The sequence below is a fragment of the Opisthorchis viverrini genome (assembly GCF_000715545.1).
Source record: "Opisthorchis viverrini unplaced genomic scaffold opera_v5_405, whole genome shotgun sequence".
In the NCBI taxonomy this organism is placed as follows: Eukaryota; Metazoa; Platyhelminthes; class Trematoda; order Opisthorchiida; family Opisthorchiidae; genus Opisthorchis; species Opisthorchis viverrini.
Window position 1 is genome coordinate 266039 of NW_008752063.1, and position 6520 is coordinate 272558.

Below are 6520 nucleotides of genomic sequence, written 5' to 3' on the forward strand. Positions count from 1 at the left end.
CCCTGTATGTTAGAACGGCGGGCGGCGTCCTTAAGGGAGATATTAGAAAGGTGTGCCTACTGGAGGGACGCGAATAGATTTGTACCCCATCGAAGTCGGCACATGTGGCAGGGGTGTACTCGGACCATTCGTGTCGTTGCCTGATTGAGTACCTTAGAATGGAGCTGAGCGTAGGTAGAAGGCAAGAACCGGGGCGCCCGCTGAATCAACGTGGAGAATTGGCGGGCGGTTTACCCTAATAGTACCGTATAAAAACCCAGCTCTGACTTCGTTTTGCCTACCCGGAGGTTCTGGTATTACGCGTCACTCAAAGATACCGTTCGACCGTTACATACAGCGTTACGGATTTGCGGACACTAACTCAAAAGCCACGGTTCTTGGACAACGCTTTTTGAAGTTATGAAGGATTTTCAGCTCCACTGATGGAAATGTCCAAATCCGAGTCACACTAACCGGTACGATAGCCTAACACACACGTCCGTTGGGATTCAGGGATGCACCGCTTTGACGCTGTGGGTGTCTCAAATTAGCTACCGCCATCCAAGCTTTGCAGCTTCTGCACCGACCTAATGTTTCATCACATAGTTGGAATTACTCACACATCTGAATGCCTCTCCATGGTGTGTTTAGTGAATGCGTACTCAGGAGCATACGAAGCGTATACCGATTGTTGGTCCTGCGCCTTCTCATTTTCTTTGAAGACGGAGTGATGTGGACTGCTTATTTCAGACGGACGGGACTTCCACCATCAGCTTTCTGAGTGCAAGGGTTCTGAAGACCTTCAAGCGTTCATCTCATTATCTCATCGATCACGAGATTAAATAGACCCCATGATGACCTTTCATTACCCGACTTTCCAACAGCGGCAGCAAATCATTAGTGTTGAAAACCAACGTTATGCTGCTGACAATGATGACATTCCGACCGCAACCAACCTGAGCTACTCTACTGTGTTACCTAAGAGTGACGTCAACGTTATTTCATCCCCAAACTGAGCATCATGGAGACTCGTCCCTAAGGAAAACTGCCAGACGCAGGTCCATCGGTACCGCTGTTCAACCGTGACGGAATCCACTTCTGAAGTAGGTCTCAGGACCCAATCTTTGGTGATCTTTATCCTGACAGGAGAGGAACGCTTGACGAAAGCGCTCACGCATGAAACATCATTTGGTCACGGTGACCATTTACGAAAACAACCGTCAGTTTCACCATAAGGAAAGTCAACTTTCCAGTGCTGTAGGGCCTTGTGCGTGCTGACATCACGCAAACACTGCAAACAGAGGATGAATGCATAAACTTCATCCATCACCTAGTCAATCTGAACAAAGTGCCATAGGAGAAAGAGTTATGCCTTGAACATCACGGTATCCGCAGCGGAACATAGAAGCGAACGGCTAAGCTTGATCAAGCATGGCGACGATGCAAGGGTTTCCAGGCGTGGTGAACTGGAACGGCTACGCAACCATGAGAAGCCTTTTGACTGCGAAGTAAAAAAACATCCACAACTGAAGTCCTCTACACAATCCACAGCAAGTCAGAAGTCTCCATACAAACACATGAACCGTATCGGGGGTGAGGTGGAGCGTCTGTAGTGGTCTGGCTACCCAATAAATTAGTTTACCAGGAGTGTGTGGGAAATAAATAAAAATGATTACGCTAGGTTATTTATGCAAAAATAAAGAGATCAGACGAATAAACAATAATCCAATTATGATGGTCAGGGGTCTCCTCCTGAACAGTTCCCACATACAGTAGATTCCGAAGATAGTTTGAAATGTTTTGATAACAGAGTTAGCACACGAGATTCGCGAATGAACGCTGCAAGCGCGGGCGAAATCAGACGGGAGAGTTGAAGCACGTGACCGTGCCTGAAGTTCGTGAAATTGTACAAGTGCGCGTTTTTCTGGTTTTTCTTATTCAAACAAAAAACGATTATGCAATTGATGAAATACGTAGTGTTATAATGAAAGTAAAACAAAGGTACCACAATACTCCCCCACTAGTGCGTTGACCGTGAAAAGGGAAAACGCCCGAATAAATAAAGTATCGAATCACAAATTTGCTTACTTCAAGTTTCGTACTCAGCTAAGTGCTGCGGGAAACGGAAGCAACGTCCTGAACGACTAGTGGAAGGAGTGGGTTGGAGGCAGGGATATCTTGGGCAGGTGTGGTTGTTTTTGGGGTAGCGGGATTGCTGGATGTGGTCGTGGGTGCTTCAATGTAGGCAGGTTTCAGGCGATCAATGGAGACGGTATCACGCTTTCCGCTTCTCTCTAAAACAAAGTATTTGGAGTGACGTTCGATAACCCTGAAGGGGCCATCGTAACAAGGTTGGAGGGGTTTCCTTGTTGCGTCATGTCGGACAAATACAAATGGTGTAGAAGAGAGTTCGGTTGAGATGTGCTCCGTTCGCGTTGATCGTCTGGTCGGTGTCGCACGAAGTTCGGCCATATGTTGTTTCAGAAGGCTGACGAATGTGACGGGTGATTCGGGCTGTGCGCCAGAAGGGGAAACTAGTTCACCGGGTAGACGTAGAGTTGTACCGTATACTAGTTCGGCTGGGGAACAGTGAAGATCCTCCTTAATAGTGGAGCGAATAGCAAGCAAAATGAGGGGTAAAGAAGAGGACCATGAAGATGGGTTCATTTGGGCAGTCAATGCAGCTTTGAGGTAGCGATGGAAACGCTCAACCAGACCGTTGGAACAGGGATGATACGCGGTAGTCGATATGTGATGGAAACCGAATAGTGTAGAAAACTCACGGAAGAGATTACACTGAAATTGTGAGCCGCGATCCGTAGTAACGGTGGAAGGTATACCAAAATTACTAACCCAGTGTTGCAAAAATGAAAAAGCAACTGTTTCAGCTGAAGTATCCGAAATGGGTACAGCTACTGGCCAACGGGTAAAACGATCAATCATGGTAAGGATATGAGTGAAACCGTTTGATGGGGAAAGAGGACCAACAATATCGAGATGGACGTGTGTGAACCGAGCATCAGGAACGGCAAATGAACCAATAGGTGAGTTCGTATGCCGAGTTACTTTAGTGCGTTGACAGGCGATGCACTGTTTGGCCCAGGATGTCAGGTCCTTATTCATGAAGGGCCATACAAAACGTGCACTAATCAACTTCCTGGTTGCTCGGATTCCTGGATGAGAAAATCCATGGAAGTGGTCGAAAACAACGCGTCGGAAAGCTTCGGGGACGATTGGGCGAGCTGATCCGGTAGACATATCACAAAAAATGGCTCCGGATTGGAGGGGTAACGGAGTTGAAGAGACTTGAAATGAAGGGAACGATAGAATAGGCAAAAAATTAGGATCAGTGTTTTGAAGGTTCGCCAGCTTGGCTAGGTCCAACTGCGTGGAAGGGTGAAGAGCGTTTATGTCAGGACGGGATAAGGCGTCTGCGACGACATTGTCCGAACCTGGAGTGTACCGAATGTCGGTAGTGAACTGTGAAATATAATCCAGATGGCGTATCTCGCGTGGTGAATATCGATCAGGCTTGGCGTTGAAGGCGTATGTGAGTGGCTTATGGTCGGTTTGAATGGTAAACGATCTACCCTCTAACAAGTGCCGGAAATGGCGAATAGCAAGGTAAATTGCGAGTAATTCACGACCAAAAGTACTGTAACGCGTTTGGGCAGCCTGCATCTTCTGCGAGAAAAACGCTAGTGGTTGAGGTGTGTTGTTAACAACTTGATGAAGCACTGCACCGACGGCAGCATTCGAAGCATCAGTTGTCAAAATCAGCTTTGTGCTCTCGTGAGTATCGAGGAAAGATAACTTTGTGGCCTGAGCAATGGCGTGCTTGGCTCTTTCGAAAGCAGCAGTGGCGGCGGGGTGCAAAGTAACAGATTTCTCTTTGGAGCCAAGTAAATCGGTCAGTGGCTTCAAAATATCTGCACAGTGAGGGATGAATCGCCGGTAGTAGTTGATGATACCAATGAAACGACGAAGTTGAGTGATAGTTGTGGGCATGGGAAATGACTCTAAGGCCAAAATGCGATCGGGTAATGGTGAAATACCTGTGGCGTCAATGTGGTGGCCAAGAAAATCCAGGCTAGTAACACCGAATAAGCATTTGTCAATGTTCAAACGTATGTTGTAAGTGGAAAAACGTTCAAACACTGCTCTGAGATGAGCTGTATGTTCAGCTGGGGAGGTGCTAGCGACTAAAACATCGTCAAGGTAGGCGTACACAAACGGTAAGCCACGTAAAACCTCGTCCATGAAACGTTGAAACGTTTGGGCTGCATTTCGAAGACCAAAGGGCATACGCGTGAATTCGAAAAGGCCAAACGGTGTTGTGATGGCTGTTTTGGGAATGTCATCCGGAGCTACGGGTATGTGGTAGTATGCTCTTACGAGATCGAGTTTGGAGAAAATGTTTGTATGGCATAGGGTACTTGCAAAATCGTGGATATGTGGGATGGGATACCTGTCTGGGATAGTAGCGTTGTTGAGAGAACGGTAATCTCCACAGGGTCTCCAATCACCTTTAGATTTCTTAGGTACCATATGTAGGGGTGATGACCAATGACTCGATGAAGGGCGGATGATGCCGAGTTCGAGCATGTGTTCGAACTCGTGTTTTGCGATTTGTAGCTTATCCGGATGGAGTCGGCGGGGGTTGACATGGACAGGTGGACCTCTCGTCTGAATGTGGTGAACGACGGAATGAATGACCGGTTGGGTGTACTGACATGGGTGAGTAAGGGTTGGAAAATCCCTAAGTATGTCAGCAAAATGTGATTCCGTTAAGATAACTCGGATACCTGTGGATGAAGTTGGGGCACTGATTCCGTTAATTGAGAGGGAAGTAAGCTTGCCTAAGAGACGCTTGTGTGGCACGTAGACAGATAGATTGTAATGGGTCAGGAAATCTGCACCGATGATGGCTGTTTGGACGTCGGCCAAAAGGAAGATCCACTCGAACGCACGTCGCAATCCAAGGTCAAGAGTGAGGGAACGTTCGCCGTATGTAGCGATGCGGGTACCGTTAGCGGCTTGTAAGGAGAAAGAAGGATAATAGGGAAGCGTATTCTTATGTGGTAGCACACTACCATCAGCTCCCGTATATACGAGGAAACGCAGACCAGAACGATCGGTGATGTGGAACAGGCGACTAGTGCGAGGGCCACAGACAGTCGTCGCCGTTACTGACTGGCTGGGGTGTTTAAAGGGGTGTTGGAGCGCGGCTTGGAGGAACAAGGTGGTTGACATTTGCGTGCCTTTGGGCCATAAGATTGGTGATACCAGCACCAAGAGGGACGGGCACGAGGTAACGATCTGGATCGTGAACGTGGTCGATGCCGGTTGATCTCTAACCGTTGTAGGCGATCGGTCAAAGCATCAAACTTGGCTTGTAGGTGCGATATAAAAGCAAGAAGCGGGCCGGAATCTGTAGTGGGCGCAGGGCGGGAGACGGAGTTTACGGGGTTACTGGGGCATGTTTCATGTATGTTATCCGCAGTTTGGGCTAGCTGCTCCAAGCTGTGGTCATCAACAAAAGCGCTAATGACGTGGGGCATCGAGGGTGGAAGTTTGTCGAGCCATAGTTGGGCCATGATTTCCACCGCTAGCTTACGGCCGCAGAGGAGACTGCGCATGTGGCGAAGCAGTCGTGATGGCGATCTGTCCCCAAGTTCGACAGTGGTGAATAGAGCCCGTAGCATTTTGTTTTCTGATTTTCCTGTCCTACTTATGACGGCCGCTCAAAGGGCGTCATACGGGTTCCTTTGGAATATCTTCTAATAGATCATCCACTTCTGTTGCTACATCACAAGGAAGATGCTGGACAACATAGGAAAATCGCGTGGCTAGGGAAGTGATGCGTCAGTCGGTAAAAACAGCCTCCACCTGGTGAAACCATACCCTGGGGTTGCGTGGATTGTAGTCTGGTAAACGTATTCTAATCGCATTCTCGACTAAATCCGCTGAATCAAAGTGTGCCTCCATAATTAGCGGGTAAAAGGAACAAAATTACGACGACTTCCAAGGAAAAGCTTTCAAAAAATATCTAGAAATACTCGGGCTCACCAAAATTGTAGTGGTCTGGCTACCCGATAAGTTAGTTTACCAGAAGTGTGTGACAAAGAAATAAAAATAATTGCGCTAGGTTTGGTATACAAAATAGAGGTCAGGTGGAACAGACTCACTAACAATTGTCCTCTTTAAAGTAGTTCGTCGTTGACCCAGGTCAGCGAATAAACAATAATCCAATTACGTTGGTCCAGAGGTCTTCTTCTGAACAGTTTCCACATATAATAGATTGCGAAGATGGTCTGAAATGTTTTGGTGCCAGAGTTAGTACATGAGACTCGCGAATGACCGCTACAAGCGCAAGCGAAAATCAGAAGAGAGAGTCGAAGCACGTGATTATGCTTGTATTATGTGAAATTGTACGAGTGCGCGTTTTTATAGTTTTTCGTATTCAAACAAAAAACGATTATGCAATTGATGAAATACGTAGTGTTATAATGGAAGTAAAATAAAGGTACAAAACGCCACA

The 6520-nt window shown here is 47.2% G+C and overlaps 1 protein-coding gene across 1 annotated transcript in view; it reads right to left on the minus strand.

Annotated features, from left to right (window-relative positions):
• Positions 1 to 5735: 5735 nt before the first annotated feature.
• The window catches only part of T265_15247 (hypothetical protein), a gene marked incomplete at both ends in the record, with an annotated part of 7029 nt that continues 6244 nt past the window's right edge, over positions 5736 to 6520 (minus strand). The window contains one exon of the mRNA XM_009177246.1: positions 5736 to 5828. The remainder of the gene's footprint in view (positions 5829 to 6520) is intronic.